The sequence below is a fragment of the Gobio gobio genome (assembly GCF_949357685.1).
Source record: "Gobio gobio genome assembly, chromosome: 1".
NCBI lineage: Eukaryota > Metazoa > Chordata > Actinopteri > Cypriniformes > Gobionidae > Gobio > Gobio gobio.
This window is the reverse complement of record NC_137097.1, coordinates 53,461,013-53,479,072: the sequence shown is the minus strand read 5'-3', so window position 1 is coordinate 53,479,072 and position 18,060 is coordinate 53,461,013. Positions and strand designations below refer to the sequence as shown.

Genomic DNA, 18,060 nt, shown 5'->3' with positions numbered 1-18,060 from the left:
TCCAAATGAGAGAGCGCGGATCGATGGGGTGCAGTGCATTTATTTATCGTCTTCCACTGGAGTTGGGCTATGGAATATGGATGGATATGGAGGTGCCTGTTATTGTCAGCTCTCCTAACTTGACTTAAACAGCCGCTAGAAGGAATCCCCAGGGTGCTTCTTGTCACTTGCTGTGCTGTAATGATGTGTCAACTGCCAGGCACAGAATTCAAGCAGCTGGAAGGTACGGTGATTAGATTTGGGCTCAGTGGAGTTATGCAGAACTAGCACGCTTCAACCTCCGATTTGGGCATCTTAGTTAGCATATGTGAGTGTTTCGGTGTGGTTTCTAGAAAGGAAGTGAAAGCTGGACCCCTGTCCTCCTTGATGAAGATTGAAAGTGATTCTGTCAAACTCAGATGCTCATGTATGTGCAAAGTTTATTAGTCTCTGCACTTCATTCATGAATTACTCAGCTATCACAATAGAGGCTTTGTTTACTAAAAAGGCAAGTGACCAGATTTCACAAAGTGTCAGGGAAGTATGACATGAATGACTCAGCTCTTTTTGAACACCTCTGAGGTCTGTGAAGTCTCATTTGGTTTTCATTAGTGTCCGCTCGCAAATGTAGTGCATTTTGCAACTCAGCAAACTGCTCTGCAAAAAGTGTGCATCCGAAATGCGCATAACATTTTCAGGAGTGCCCTGCAGTGTTAGATTGCTGTACAAAAAATTCTAAATCATTTATGGATAATAATTAAACGTATAATTTGTATGACCACATTATATCAGAGACAACATGCAATTTACTCATTTATTTATTGATTGATGTATGAATTTATTAATCAAATTTGTATTTATATGTTTATTTTTATCATTTGTTTTTTAATCCTTTTTGCATTCAGGTTCTCAGTCTAAACCAGAGTTAGCGGGGCTACCGCAGGCAAATAAAGTGTGTTACCCGGATCAGGCCTGTCAGGTGTTTGTGTTCTGCTGGGTCTTCCAGACATTTTTCAACAAATCCGGGCTGCTGTATTTTTTTAGTATAGCCCTAATCCTTGATGGCTCCATTTCCTCAGATTCAAACTTCTGTTCTGTCACCAGCTCCCCCAAGCGTCACTTGAGTTAAATATAGAACTCTGTTTAATGCCACAAAGTGGTTAGCATCAGCTACCAACAACCCCTGCCACTTTCCTCCAGGGTCCCTGCAGAAAGAAAAGCATAGAAATATTCAAAGCACGGCAACTGTGCTCTGTTCTGTTGGGAAATGATGACTCTCCTTGGTTCGGTTTATTAATTTTTGATATGTTGTTGCTGCTGTGTTTCATTGGCTTTTCTTAAGCAACAGCAGAGTAACAACGGCAGAATGCGGCAGGAGTGTCTTTTTTTACACTACTTCATTTCCCTCGATGTTCAGGTGACCTTTAGCCTTGACGTGTAGCTGTGCTGTGTTGAATCATTTGCATGATTGAGATGCATGATAAAGCCAGCATAAAATGTTGAATCCCTCTCAGTGCTGAATGCACCCCATGTCTATACTTATCTCAGTTTATTGTCACTAAAAGCTTACAGCACTGTTAAGTCAAGTCACCTTTATTCATATAGCGCTTTGTACAATACAGATTGTTTCAAAGCAGCTTTACAGTGATAACAGACTATAATTTAATTATGTGAACAGTTAATTTCGGCTTCAGTGTTGATTCAGTTCCGTTATAAAAATAAATCGTCAATTATTTGTATGATGTCTGAATATTAAGTGTCCCCAACTAAGGAACCCAAACTCGTGACAGAGTGACAAAATGGCGAAACAAAACTTCATGAGAAACCAGGCTCAGTCGGGGGGGCCATGTCTCCTCTGGCCAACGAACGAACATTGTGTGTGATTTATGATTAAGGTTTGTCTGGCTATCACCAGACCAAGCTCAATCTCTTAAGATTGAACATTGGTCTGGGGAGTCTGCTCTGTATTTTTACTGCACAAGAGGCGTGATCAACAGGCACAGTTCAAATGACTCTTTACGAAATGGGATAGTCCTTCAACCAATCAGACCAACGATCCATCGCTTCTCTGTCATTGTACTAAACCCGCCAATAGCACGCCAGGTGGATAGCCGCTTTGTGATTGGTCCCCGCAAATTTGTAACAGAAGCAGGATAGAAATATGTACAGGTTTCCAGTCTAGATTCCAGTCTAGGTGGCATCACGTCACAATTCAGATTGTGGATTGGTAGCAGTCAAAATATTTCATCCAGTTCCTTCTGCTTGAAGATTGGCTTCATCAAGCTGGTATGGAGACGGAGCTGGTCATAGGTCGGTGCAGAAGATCTGTCTGGTTCTTGTGATTCATGCTGAGGATCTGTGCCGATGGCTGTCGTGCCAACGAGGTCTTCACAGGGGATTTTTCTAGTTCCTTGGGGAACAAAACGTATAACTGTACCTTTATGGGTACACAATTGGTCCTTAGGGTACAATTAAACCATTGGCAGGCAAGTTCGGTCCTAGTGAGTCGCTGTCCTGCAGAGTTTGGCTCCAACCCTGAAAGACATCTATAGAAGCTCTTATTGAGAATTAATAGAGGTTTAGATGTTGGTTTTATTGAAAATCATTAATTGAAAATCAAGCGACTCATCATCATTATGGTGATCAGTGTTCTATTTAGTTGGGCAGTTTGACTCTTGGATTTTTATGCGAGTTTGTGGTTTTTGTTACAGTGTTAAAGAAACACATAATCTGTTCAAATCAAAAGAAGCCATAAACAAAAATTGTCATGAAGAAAAATGTTTGACTAAACTTATCACAGACTAAAAATATTAATAAATAATATTCAACAACAATACTTTCTTGCCACTGATCAGGCATTCTGAAATTAGATTTTTTTAATACATTCTAGGGAGAAAAAAGTTTAGACGCACACAGATATCAAGAATCAGCGAATCTCAAGAATGGTGACATTCTTAATGCTGCAATGCATGCTGGGAGCCATGAGTTTTATACTGTGGTAGCTTAGTAGGGTTGGAGCTAAACTCTGCAGGACATCAGCTCTCTAGGACTGACTTGCCTACCCCTGACTTAGAGGTACAAAAATGTGCCCTTAAGGGTACCACCCCAGTGACGGCCACTTGTACCTTAAAAAGGTACAATTTTGTACTCTTTTTTTTTTTTTTGAGAGTGTTCGCGTGAGTTCATTTCTTAGTTATGTTGAGCTCATTGGGTTCGTTTCTCGAAGAAAAAGTACAACATTAATGTTAATTTGAAGTGAACAATAAACTGTTTCAGACCACTTACCACTTACACAAACTCTTTTGTATTAACCGAACAACTTCTAATCCAATTCAAACTAACTAACTAATCGATTCACACCAACTCATTCTAATCAATTGGTTTTAATTTGCTAAGCTCTATTTTTTTTTCAAGGACTATATAACCAGTATCCCAGAGGTCCCTCCTCTATTATAATGAGCACTTATTTTTGTAATTCAAACTGAATGATTTTTTTCTATTACAGATTTCAACCTGATTTATTTATCCATCTTTTCATATATTATGTTCCGATGCCTAAATTCACTTCCAAAATATTTATTATAGAAGTTAGTGTTTTAACTGTCTTTCTTCTTTCTGTCTTTCTTACAAGAGTATTATGTCCATCATACAGAATATTCTCACTTGACCTTTGACCTTGTGACCAAACATATCCAAAACCTGAAGTACACTTTTCTGGCACCACGTTTGACACATCGCTCTGGTGCTCGTCAGACTGGTGGTTTGCAGCCCGTGGCCGATACAAGAGCTGCTTGTCCTACACCAGCTGTCTGGAAGACATTTTGATAGATGTCATGCTATAGTCGTTGACTCGCTGTTGCATGTGTAAGGAGATGGGCTTGTCAGAGGGTCCCTGGTTCCGCTCTGGCTCCTAGAAGTGTGAAAATGCTGCCTGTCTGCTCTGGCAGGGGCTGCCCATGTCATTTAGCTTTCGGATGTCATCAGGATTCCCATCTCCTCTGAATGAGGAGCCAGACCACCATTGTTTGTCAAGCCTGCTGTTTCTACTCCTCTTCACAGTGGATATTTTCTCTGTGCTGGCCGTGTAGATGATGGATCTGCATCTGGCAGCCTCCGCCTGGGACACGCCTGGGCTGGGCGTTCAGCCTGCGGGCCTGTCAGGGTGATATTTATGTCTCCTAACCTTCCAACCAGGGCCACCATGTCACTAGTTCATTCATATGTAGGTTAGGATGTTTAATCACACTTCAGTTCCTTATGGCAGCGATTGGAATAATTTGTCTTGAGTAGTAATTTGCATTAATTTAGATAAATAGCCCGTCCTGAAATGCAAAATGGAAGTACCAACCTGACCAAACATTTTAGGTTGATCTACAGTCCGCAGTGGTTAGCACATGTCCAAACATGTGGTGCTCGTGTCAAAAATGCCGGTTCTTTTATTATCAATGAAACGGCAAAGAGTTAATCTAAAGTATGTTTTAGGGAGAAAAATGTTGTCAAAAGCATCTATTTTTCAGATGCCTGGATGAGGAATTGGCAGAGCGTGTACCTTTGATGCCGGGAGAATTGTCACTGCTCATTTCCGTGTGTCTAACATGGCTGCCCTTCTCTGGATGCCCGGAGCAATAGAGCGAGCTCATGACAGTCTCACTGTCACACTTCGCTCATGTCTGAGAAGAGCATGGCTGTTTTTTGTTTTTTTGAGCGGTCTGATTTGATGCATGCTGATGTTGTTTACTTCCACCTGACTTTACCGCTCATCGTATTCATTTCACATCCCAGCTCCGATCTGCAGGCATCGGTTTGACCCAATCAGTAGTTTTACAAACACAGGTTGCTAAATGACTTCTAAAATCCTGAAAGTATTTAAATCAATGCATCACATTTATCCCAGTAGACATTTAGTTTATTTATTGTGCTATTTCATCATCTGTTAAAGGATTAGTTCACTTTTAAATAAACTTTTGCTGATAATTTACTCACCCCCTTGTCATCCAAGATGTCCATGTCTTTCTTTCTGCAGTCAAAAAGAAATTAAGATTTTTAATGAAAACATTCCAGGATTTTTCTCCATATAATGGACTTCAATGGGCTCCAAATGGTCCAAGGTCCAAATGACAGTTTCAGTACAGCTTCAAAGGGCTGTAAACGATACCAGACGATGAATAAGGGTCTTATCTAGCGAAACGATCAGTTTCTGCGAGAAACCGAGCAGTATTTATGCTATTATTTGACCTCTTATCAGACGAACATGATCATCTCTGAGCTCCGCCATAACTTCCGCTAAGTGAGGTCAAAATACGAACGTGGTCATAGATATATCGATCATAGATGCCTCATTCTACTGATCCGTGCAGGCGCTAATGAGGCATCTATGTATTCTTCTATGATCACGCTCGTATTTTTACCTCACTTAGCGGAAGTTATCGATCACGTTCGTCTGTTAAGAGGTAAAATAATAGCATAAATACTGCTCGGTTTCTCGCACAAACTGATCGTTTCGCTAGATAAGACCCTTATTCCTCGCCTGGTATCGTTTGGTATCGTTTAAACCCCTTTGAAGCTGTACTGAAACTGTCTTTTCGACCTTGAACCGTTTGGAGTCCATTGAAGTCCATTATATGGAGAAAGATCCTGGAATGTTTTCATCAAAAACCTTAATTTCTTTTTGACTGCAGAAGAAAGACATGGACATATTGGATGACATGGGGGTGAGTAAATTATCAGCAAAAGTTTATTTAAAAGTGAACTAATCCTTCAATGGTTGCTAACTCTTCTGTATATTGCATACTGGAGGGGTTGCCATAACTCCTGGTTCACCCAAAATTGCGAATTCTTTCATTTACTTACCCTCATGTCGTTCCAAACCTGTAATGAAGACTTTTTCAAAACAACTTGTGCTCACCACAAAAATACAGTAAAAACAGTAAAATTATTAAATATTACAATTAAAAATAATTGTTTTATTCTTTGATGAACATAATGTTCAGAATGTATTTGAAACATAAATCTTTTGTAGCATTATAAATGTCTTTGCTGTCACTTTCTCTTGGGCTAAGTTTTATTTTGGTCACATTTTATTGACAGTGAAAGTATAGAAAAGACTGTATATGTTGGGGAAAAGAAATGGGAACAGTATTGGGAAATGACTTTCCTTGACCCTGCTTCGTGTCTGAGCATGCATGTTAACCGCTGGGCCACAGCCCTGACTATGCTCCTCCTACTTGTCAACATGCCAATTTACCTTAAACCCATTTTACATCAACCGCAAAAGTTTGTCTTTGCACGTCAGTCCACCACATACGTTTCGAGCGCTGGTGAGAATGCATTTTCCTTTAAGCTGGGTTTGTCATAGTGTCAACCTTTCTTCTCATCATGAAAAGGTGTTACAAGCTGAAAAGAATGTGTCTTGGCATTTTTTCAGCACTGTTCATCATCAGACAGTAGTTCTGTATTGCAGTGCATCCTCAGGCCGGTCAGCATTGCCATCTGATGAGTCATTGGCCCAGACCAACAGCCATATTCTGCTCGCGTGCAGCGCATCTCATGTTGGCTCAGGCGGCATCAACTGATCCCAGTGTCCGCGCAATGTTCAGCGGGGGGCAACCAGACAGGGTGGCGACCGTGCAGCCTGCAGGCATCTTAAATCACCCTGGGTCAGGCGGCCTCTCGGAGAAGAATCTCTCTTTTGGGTCTTGAATTTCTCGCTTTTCTCTCTGTCGCTCGTGTGCTGCATCTTCCTGGCTAACTGACAGCAGGATTTCTGACTATCAGGAATTCAAGTGTTTATTTGTATTGGGTCTCCAGTTTTTTTGTGTGCGTGTGTTGACCTTATAACTTTAGCATTGTATTTTTGTTATATGATGGTCACATGGTTTCTTCTTGCCTTTTTTTGGATAATTTGTTTGATTTAAAATTGTTCTTGACCCAGACTTTCAGTCTTAAATATGAAACACCATTAGAAAATATGTATTATTTACTATATTGTTGAAAAGATTGGGGTCTGTTCAAAATTATTTTAATAGAAATTAATACTTATTCAGCAAGGATTCATTAAATTGTTCAAAAGTGACGGTAAATACATTCATAATTTTACATTATTTCTATTTCAAATAAATGCTCTAACATTTCTGTTAATCAAAGAATCCTGAAAAAATACATCATGGTTTCCTCAAAAATAACATCATGTTACACTGAAGAAAATTCAGCTTTGACCTCAAATGAATAAATTACATTTTAACATATATTCCAAAAAAAACCTGTTAATTGTTACAATATTTCACTGACCATATTATACATTTATTGCAATTCTGCGAAACATTACATTTATCATAATGAACATATCATTTATTTGTGTGTATTTAATATACACTCACCTAAAGGATTATTAGGAACACCTGTTCAATTTCTCATTAATGCAATTATCTAATCAACCAATCACATGGCAGTTGCTTCAATGCATTTAGGGGTGTGGTCCTGGTCAAGACAATCTCCTGAACTCCAAACTGAATGTCAGAATGGGAAAGAAAGGTGATTTAAGCAATTTTGAGCATGGCATGGTTGTTGGTGCCAGACGGGCCGGTCTGAGTATTTTACAATCTGCTCAGTTACTGGGATTTTCACGCACAACCATTTCTAGGGGCGGATGCCTTGAGGCGGATGGGCTACAACAGCAGAAGACCCCACCGGGTACCACTCATCCCCACTACATTTAGGAAAAAGAGGCTACAATTTGCACGATCTCACCAAAATTGGACAGTTGAAGACTGGAAAAATGTTGCCTGGTCTGATGAGTCTCGATTTCTGTTGAGACATTCAGATGGTAGAGTCAGAATTTGGCGTAAACAGAATGAGAACATGGATCCATCATGCCTTGTTACCACTGTGCAGGCTGGTGGTGGTGGTGTAATGGTGTGGGGGATGTTTTCTTGGCACACTTTAGGCCCCTTAGTGCCAATTGGGCATCGTTTAAATGCCACGGCCTACCTGAGCATTGTTTCTGACCATGTCCATCCCTTTATGACCACCATGTACCCATCCTCTGATGGCTACTTCCAGCAGGATAATGCACCATGTCACAAAGCTCGAATCATTTCAAATTGGTTTCTTGAACATGACAATGAGTTCACTGTACTAAAATGGCCCCCCCAGTCACCAGATCTCAACCCAATAGAGCATCTTTGGGATGTGGTGGAACGGGAGCTTCGTGCCCTGGATGTACATCCCACAAATCTCCATCAACTGCAAGATGCTATCCTATCAATATGGGCCAACATATCTAAAGAATGCTTTCAGCACCTTGTTGAATCAATGCCACGTAGAATTGAGGCAGTTCTGAAGGCGAAAGGGGGTCAAACACAGTATTAGTATGGTGTTCCTAATAATCCTTTAGGTGAGTGTATGTAAAAAGCTATCTATGAAATTAGCTTCAGCAGGGCAAGGTGACCATTTTTCTCCCAAAACATTTCAAATGTCATTTCTATTGCATAATTAAAGGTTGTAGATTATGTCATAGAAATTTTGCTGTAATGGAAATGTTTATGGCGGATCAGAAAACGTATTCTTTAATGTATGTATGTCCAAAAGTGGCCATAGTTGAAGATACCTAATAGCAGCCATTATACAATCATGCTCAAGTGCATAGAGAAGGATCGTTCTGACAACCTAAAGCTGTCACATTCACTCTTAAATACATTTAACATTGAGGACCTCCATCATGATGGAGCAGGATGGAGGGCAGTTTTAGCTTACTTGGGGAGAGACACTGTGATTCCCTTGAGAGCAGGAGGCTCTTATCATGCCTTTGGGAGAGGCCTCAGGGTGACACTGTTAAAAGAACTGCACTCCCAAGTCGCTAAAAGCCTGTTAAAGTAACTGCTGCTATTGCTCCTATTCTGATCTCTCGCTCACAGCCTCGACCTTCACGAGTCCTTGTATTGGAAATGAGGGCAAGCGTGAACACTTGGCACTGAAAGGGAGGTGTGTGTGTGTGTGTGTGTGTGTGTGTGGATCAAATCTGATTAGTCTAGCATACTGTAGGAGTGTGAAAAGCATACTTTCACTGGTACGCTCAGAAAAAGTCTTCACACTCCGTACAGCCTGCTGCTTTTATGTAACTTTAAATGATCATAATTAGAGTATCAGCTGAGGTGGTTTGGCTTCTGACTCATAAAAAGGCTTTTGTGTGCTTGTATATGATCCACATCTTCAGCGAGATTAAGTCCAGTTAAAAGAAAAGTTAATGTCTGCTGATCATAAAACAAAGATTCATTGATTCACTCCTGTCGTTTGCTCCTGACCCATATTACTTCCACAATGGGATGATGGATGGAAGTGCGACAGGATATTCGGTGACAAAAAAATTTAGGGCTGGACTTGATTTTATACATCAGGATTGAATGGCTCGTGAAAATGTTGTGTACTATACCAGAATGGAGACGGACCGGCCCACACAACCTAGGTGATGTCACTGGAAAAGGAACGTTGTTTTAGAGAGTAAGTTAATTCGTTTTTTCTTTGGGTAACATACACAATTCAATCATGTGAAATAAGAGCAAAAAAATAAATAAAAAAGTTCACTTTGTAGGTCCAGTAGGTTTGTTTTGTAACTGTTTTGTGACATCATACATGCAAACAATGCTTCATAATATTAATTATTCTGCCTGTTAGGATGCCTCGTTTTGGTCAAAATTGGTGACATTATGTTTTAAGTGTGTGCATCTGTTCTTTTTGAACACTTTCATCTCATTTGAACAAAACCGTGATTATATTGATAATCGTGATAATTTGGGTCACTAATAATCGTGATGTGAAATGTCCATACCGTTTCATCCTTATGGAGAAGGCAGTCCCAGAATGTATTGCATAGAAACATACTTTAATTACTAATACTGAACTCTTTTTCAGTACTGATTTTTATCTAATCAGTATTATTTATATACTATTATACTATTTATTAATATTTTAGATTAGCATTTATTTTTATATTCTCAATTTTAGTTTTAATAATATTATGTGCTTTTATTAGATTTTAAATTTATTTTCTTTAAGTTTTAATAATTTAAGTGCTTCAAGCTTTATTTCAATTGATTGAAGGTTTTTAATAGTTTTAGTTAACAATAACAACACTGAATCCAATTAAAAATAATTTGTGGCTGCCCAGCCCCTGATTGGGTCTTCTGGATAATTATGTATCGTTCCCTGATTTGTCAAGCCCCCATAATATGGCCATTACGCCACCGGGACAGGACAATAACAGACCAGCCTCGATGACCATGTAAATGATATGGCATGGAGACAAAACTGCAAGCTTTGGTGACTTTGTTGTCCTTTTTAGTTAAAGCGCAGTTAAACTTTTCAATTTTATAATATTGCAGCTGCGTACATGCGTAAGGGGCAAGATTTTATTGGAGCAACTGTTTTCACTTGTACGTGCATGCTCAGTGTGCATTAGAGGTCATGTGACATGCGTTTTCGGTCGTGTAGTGTGGGCAAAGATGTTTCTGAAACGCTGTGGAAACGCCAGTATTGACGAGGATCATTTTCATTTTAAAACGCTGTATTAAAACGAAAACACACTAGTGTGGACATAGCCATAGAAGGCCAAATCTTTATCATCAGTTTCCCTGGCCACTAGCACATTGTCCTGTGATTGAGCTCTCTTGAATTGAGGGATAAATCAAAATGATTTATAGTGTAAATTCGTTGTTTGTTTTATTCATAAATTGTTTGAAGGTTGACTTTTTTTTTATGATTTCCCCATTTTCAGCCATAAATAACTTCACAAGGCCATTGCGGAGCTTTAAAGGACTGCATTTATTGATGAAACTAAAAATGCATATCAAAGTTTTTAGTGCAGAAAGAGGGGGCGCTAGGCTGTCATACACATAGTGTTTACTCAGAAAGATAGCCACACACAAGTACAGACGCACACAATGTCCCGTAAATCAGGGCCCCTGGGGGAAGCCTGCCGCCGTTAACTCTTTAAGCAATTTAATAGGCCTATTTGGGCGTGTATTTATAGAATGATTTAGCACGTGTTGATTTCCTACGCTTGTTTACTCGGCCTTCTTCACAGAAAACCTTTATGGACTTTTTCTGGGTTTTCGGTAGCAGTCGTTGGAAAATTCAAACTTGTATGAACTGCATGTGCCCCAAAAGAGAGCTTGCGGGACTGTGACATAATCAGCGTTTGTCCTCACAAGTGTGGCCAAAACCACTACTACTGCCACCGACTCTTTAGTACGTGTTTGATCGCTTTTTAATTGCTCTTTGTGCAACATAAACACACATATTGAAGAGGATCACTATAATTAAATGCCTCAACATTTGCGTTAAGCTGCATAAAGCCTCCTCATGTAATTCTGGCCTGTGTGGGCCACAACATTCCTGTAAGTTATTACGGAAGCACTCATTCATATAAATACAAGTGTTTTCATTTCACATTTTTTAAAGTTTTCTCAGCTGTAATGATTTATTTGACTCAAAAATGAAACTGTAAACTGTTACCCACATTATGTTAGCTCTTGACTTGATTTGTCAAACTGAAGAAATTACAACCAGGTGTAATTTTCATGCTTCTAGTCCTTCTTTCACTTCTTGTTTTGTCTCATTATACAGAACTGGCAGTAGTGTACTGTATAATCACAGAAGCGCATTGTTATGTGTGTAAGAGGTTATTTTTGAACCTGCATTGACAGATGTTCCCAATCCAGCTGTGACAGTCTCCACCCGCTCTACATTCCATATCACACACACACACACAAAGGAAATGCTGGTATGTAGCAGGCAGGATTTATGTTGTGACAGATGAGCTGATACAGCAGGTCTGACTCTAGTAGTCAAGTGAGGGTTAAACTAATTAAATAATAAATAGTAATATTTTATTCATATTAATAATAATAATATGTATTCATATTTAGTGATATATTTATAAAAAAAAATATGTTTATTAATTCAATTGCATTTATGATTTCTATGTAAAAGCATTTACAATGCCTATGTGCAATGTGTCTTATTATATTGTATATATTACACAAGCACTGTGCTGGCCACTTCAGTGGAGAGTGGCCAATAAACACCCTTTCAATCAAAGAAATGGACACAGCAGACAGCTCTGCTTAAAACATGCAATTAGTGTGACGCAAAGTGGACAGGAGGAACCAGTATATGTAGGGAGCACACCTGCGACCACCCAAATTTATTGCCTATGTACGTAATTGTCAGCTGCCATCAGTAGATGAGAAGAAGCCGTTCCATTATTGGCTGGATGTTTATGGGTGCATCTGTAAATCATCATGTGGTGCTGCTGGACCTCTGAGAGTGTTTGCTTTCAGTCATCATTCTTTGGCATTATTAGACCTTTGCAAACTTTCAGAACATTGTAAGATAAGAACATTTGTCAGCATCATGGTTCATTCGAGTTGTCAACCCATGTGGGTTTTTCAGTGGCCGTTGCCAATACTGATATCTAGAGAACAATGGGCCCATTAGCTGACATTTCATGAGAGCAAATGAGAATTTGAAATTAAAGAACTCATTTTACACGATATGTATTAACTATTCACAAAAAAAGTGAAATTATAAATGATCTGTTCAGAAAGCTGACGGTAGATTTTTGATACAACTGATAGAAGAATGAACTGTCATTTATGTGTCTGAACATGTCTAAATATCAGACTGATGTATCTGTCTATTATTAGTTCAGTGAACAAAAGCTAATGAAATATATCAGAGGTGTGGAAAGAAATCCTTTGTGCAGTCAAAATCTGGAAGTATAACAAGTACTTGTAATGAATTTGCATATAAGTAGTGAATTTGCCCGATATTTGTTACTTCTTACTCACGTGTGGTTTCTTTCTGCCTGGCACTTTGCGTTTTACTTGCTCAATGTGCAGCAGGTGGTATTGCCTTTACTGTGTAAATTTGCTTGCCAAATTGTAATCTAACCGCTCATTACAGAGTTAGCCCGTTGCCTTGAGTAAACCACCATAAGTGGCTGTACTGTGGTTTTAGGTGATATAAAAATGAGCTGAAGCAGAACAGTAATGCCATTCTGGTCAATAAAAAAGAAATAAAGACAAATTTAAGAAATTAGCTTTTAATTTGGACCTTTTGATCACTTGAACTCCGTTGCGTGTGTGATTAATAAACATTTATTGTATAGTGAGGCTTTCTAAGCTTTTGATCATTGGTCATGCATGCATATCCGGTTAGTTTCTTTCAAGTGAGTTTTAATCAGACGCTTGTTGATCATTGTTTCTTTGTGCGAGTGTATATGAATGTGTCTCCTTTGTTTGTTCATTATTTGTGCCTTTGATGTGCATGATGTACGCCACATGTATCTTGTCCCTCTTAACTTGTTTATCTTTATGTGCGTGTGTGTGCGTGCGCGTATCTCCAGTGTATGTGCGTGTGTGTATGTGTGTGTGTGTGTCTGCATTCCCTTCCTGTGGGCCTCCAGACCAAAGCCTCCTCACAGTGAGAGAATAGACTGGTTTATTGGAGGCCTGTCAGGCTCAGACTGAATTTACTGCCCACAGACAATGTTTATCACTCAACAGAGGGTAATGTGAGTAGAAAGCGCTGCAACCAGAGAGGGAGGGATGGAAATAAAAGACGTGAGGGAGGCGGCAAAGCAGCTCCAGAGCCAGGGAGGGCTTTCTGGCCCACTTCTCACTTTAGCTCATAAATCTCCAGACCCCATCCTGAGATATGTGTACTTACAGAGAAAGTGAAGAGAGGAAAGAAGGGAACAGAAAGGGGCGGTGGAAAGCAGCAGGACACCTTTCTATGCCGGGCTTTATTTTTTGCTGAAGCATGGAATATTTTTGTATCTCTCTATCACTGCAGTGTGTGTGTGTGCGAGTGGGACTTATTTTTTTCTTTTAGTGAGTTTGCAGGAGTATATTTAATACAATTTTAAACACTGCTAAGACTTAATAGAGGCATCCATCACACGAAAGATGCTGTTACAAGACATGGTTCCCTTAAAGGAACACTCTGACTTTTTGGGACTTTAGCTTATTCACCGTATCCCCCAGAGTTGGATAAGTCCATACATTCAATTTTCATCTCTGTACATGCCATAACTCTGTCTGACGCACCCACACCGCTAGCCTAGCTTAGCACAAAGACTGGAGGTAAATGGCTCCAGCTAGCCTACTGCTCAATAAGTGACAAAATAACGCCAACATTTTCCTATTTACATGTTGTGATGTGTATAGTTACATCATGTACTAAGACCAACGGAAAATGAAAAGTTTCGATTTTCTAGACCGAAATGGCAAGGAACTATTCTCTCCTGCGTAGTAAACAAGGAACTTTTGCTGTCGTACCATGGGTGCAGCAGGCGCAATGATATTACGCAGCGCCTGAAAATAGTCCCCAGCACGCTCTCTGTGCAAGCAGGTTGTCACGTTGGTTATGTTGACGGAAGTTAGCCTATTTTCAGGCGCTGCGTAATATCATTGCGCCGCTGCACCCATGGTACGGCAGGAAAATTCCTTGTTTACTACGCAGGAATGAGAGTATAGTTCCCAGCCATATCGGTCTAGAAAATCTCAACTTTTCATTTTCTGTCGGTCTTCGTACACGATGTAACTGATTTGCTTCCAATCAATGCAAATTAAGACTGTTGCTGATAATTAACAAAATATGCTAATATTGGCCAATGGTCACTGATGTATTGTGCATCCCTAGTTAATCTGTTACCAATTCACTTACTGTGAAATCTTATTGTTGTGTATTGCCATATTAAGTCCTTTGAGTTTCTTGTGTGAGTTTCTTTGTTGTGCCTGATGGCTGGTGTGAAGCCCTGTGACCCAAATGCCGTCCTCCCTCACACCTCACATTCACACTTTCACACTCCATGGCTGCTGACATTTACTGCGGCTTAGACAGTGTGATGGGCACACTGAGTGTGAGGTGGATTGTGGGTGTTTTTAGCTCTTGGTTTTGTATGAATATTTATCATTCATTTTCCCCTTTCTTTGTGATTTCAAGCTTAATTTGTGCTTTTTCTCTGATATTAGCCTTCCCGTCGCTCAAACAGTAGAGCATGGCGCTAACAACACCAAGGTCATGGTTTGGATTTCCATGGAAAGCAAGAACTGATCAAATGTGTACCTTGAATTCAATGTAAGTTGCTTTGGATAAAAGCATCTGCCAAATGCATATATGTAAATGATATTCGTATTAATATTTGTGTTTATGCCAAATATGCATACTGCATTTTTAACATGCAGTTTCTTTGCCTGTTTTACCAGCTCAATATCTGTTTGTATTTCCTCCTATATCCTAACCTTGTCTAGTTGTAAACTCTCCCTTCACTCTCTTTCTCTCCTCCTCCCTCTTCTCTGCCCGTAGGGCTCTCTATCCACTAAGGTGCTGAATAATTAATGGAGGCAGGCTGGGTTGATTAAAACAACACATCAGTCTGACCTCATTTAGTGAAGGCATGACTCAATGACAGGAACCAGCAGTGTCCTCTTAATGACAGATTACTGACTGCGTGCGCTTCTGTAAAGGAATTACAATTTTACACATACACACAAATACAAAAGTCCTACACTATGACACTTATGATGGTGTCCATAATGAATATTCACATTAAACTGTTCACATGAAAGTAATTCAACTCGTTGATATATCTACTAACACCTTTGTACACATGCAGGCTTACAAGCCTCTAATCTGTTTGTTAACCAGTATCAAGTGAAAATAAAGGAAGTTATTCTGTGTCTGGTACCAATAAATCCCTTTTTTTTTGTAGAAAAGTTTTATGGTGCAAGAATTATGTAAAATATTAGCTTCAGGAGAACTTGTGCTGACAAAGAACCGTCAAAACGTTAGCGTTAACTTTGCTTTTAGCAATTATTTTTCTCTTGATCGTGTTGCATAACGATTTGCTTTATAAATATTACTGACAGTTTTAAGCCAGGGGCGTTCTGAAGCCGGATATTGAGGTGACATTTCTGCGAGAGCAAATGCAACTTGTGTCTCTGCTTGAACTTGAAGTCACTGGCTCGACAGCAGATGCAGATTTGTCAGCGGTTGACGGCAATAAGCTGCAAATTTCTCAAACAGCTGATTGTGACATCAAATCCATCATTGATTTCTGCTTGTTTTTCCCATACATTCAGAATGCCCATTCCATATTCTTTTGGTAAAGAATGGAAATGTGATGCCTTGATTTAGGAACAATTTCATTTAATAAATGGCTGGTAAACCTATTGCCAAAACCCATTTGCCACCATGTCTGTATCAATCATGCCAGTCCACCAGCTCACTGGAATGTACTGGAAAGAACCGATTGAGGAGGCTGGCAGGAAGGAGGGAGGAATAAGCCGCCTCTTTCCTCTACATCAAAAGGAAAAGTTCATTTGCTAATCATTCGTGGCACATGGAGCGAGTTCCTTTTCGCTAATTGTGTCCAAGAGTTGCTATTAGCATATCTGCTTTGATTTTGTACTCTGCCCTGTGGCAGCTGACAGCGGCTGTGCTTTTTTTTTTTTAAATGAAGACTGACAATTAGAAACTGCTCAAATAAAATTGTACAAAACGAATAACATGTACTTTGGGGCTGAAGTCTGAGATTATATATGAAATGCATATAGCTTGTGTGAATTTAGCTAATATTTTTCACATGTCAGGACAACCAAACCTTACCTTTCAACATCCGACACAGAATGAACATACATTTTAATAGCCAGGTGATGAGCGGTGCCTGGTTTCCTCCAAACATGACACTTGCGATTCAGGCCAAAGAGTTAAATCTTTGTTTCATCAGACCCGAGAATTTTGTTACTCATGGTCTGAGAGTCCTTCAGGTGCCTTTTGGCGAACTCCAGGTGGGCTGTCATGTGCCTTTTACTGAGGAGCGGCTTCCGTCTGGCCACTCTACCATACAGGCCTGATCGGTGGAGCGCTGCAGAGATGGTCGTTCTTCTGGAAGGTTCTCCTCTCTCTCCACAGAGAAACACTGGAGCTCTGTCAGAGTGACCATCAGGTTCTTGTTCACCTCCCTGACTAAGGCCCCATTACCTCCGATCGCTCAGTTTGGCCGGACGACCAGCTCTAGGAAGAGTCCTGGTGGTTCCAAACTTCTTCCATTTACGGATGATGGAGATCTAAAACAAACTTCGTTCACGTTGTCATTATGGGGTATTGTTTGTAGAATTTTGAGCAAAGATCAGTTTTGGAATAAGGCTGTAACATAACAAAATTGGGAAAAAGTGAAGCGCTGTGAATACTTTCCGGATGCATAGTGTGTATATATGATTGAAGGATCATGTGACACTGAAGACTCGAGTTATGATGCTGAAAATTCAGCTTTGCTATCACAGCAATAAATAACCTTTTAAAAATTTTAATTGTAATAATATTTCACATTATTACTGGTTTTATTGATCACATAAATGCAGTCTTGGTAAGCAGAAGAGACTTCTTCCAAAAACCAAGATCTGACCAACCACAAACTTTTAAACAGTATTTTATATGCACAGATGGGTCGACTGAGAAATGTTCTCAGTAGAGGCCTATCAATCTTTTTAAAGTTTTGCAAAGCACAAGCTAATATTTAGCCGCTCAGGTTAGTACTTGTTGATCAATCATAGAATGTACTGAAAACCTTGATTAAATCACATAATCACAGGAACAATCAAACTGATCTTTAGAAGTTTGTATCACATCAATCCCATCTTTTACAACATACTGATACATGGCCAACTGATTTTGTCATAATTGTGCCTGCTAATAGTTTCGACTTGTAAATTCGTTATTACGTTCCTCTAGAGACTTTTTTTTATTTTCAAAAGCATCAATGTGTATTGACGGCTTGAGCGCTTGAAAACTTTCAGGTACTTTTTTGCTGAGCAGATATAGTCTGAAGAGTTAAGTTTACTGTAAGTTGGGAGATAACTGAAACTTAAAAAGTCGAAGGAATAGAAAAAAAAATTCTGGATGAGTTTGCTAAGCTCAGCCCTTTTGAGTCTCCGTGTCTTGGCTTGAAGACAAAGTGAAAATGGTGTATTGACATTTACAGGAGTGCTTTTCTTCTGGCATGGATCAGGAGGAATTGAG

General features: G+C 39.6%; 1 protein-coding gene across 5 annotated transcripts in view; it reads left to right on the top strand.

The window, feature by feature from the left end:
• The window catches only part of rarab (retinoic acid receptor, alpha b), a 136,883-nt gene that overhangs the window by 72,087 nt on the left and 46,736 nt on the right, over positions 1–18,060 (top strand). The window contains exon 4 of one of the 5 annotated variants that reach the window (XM_079819599.1): positions 15,012–15,117. The exons of the other annotated variants lie outside the window; for them this stretch is intronic. The gene's annotated coding sequence lies outside the window, so the exon portion shown is untranslated. The remainder of the gene's footprint in view (positions 1–15,011; positions 15,118–18,060) is intronic. 5 annotated transcript variants of the gene reach the window in all.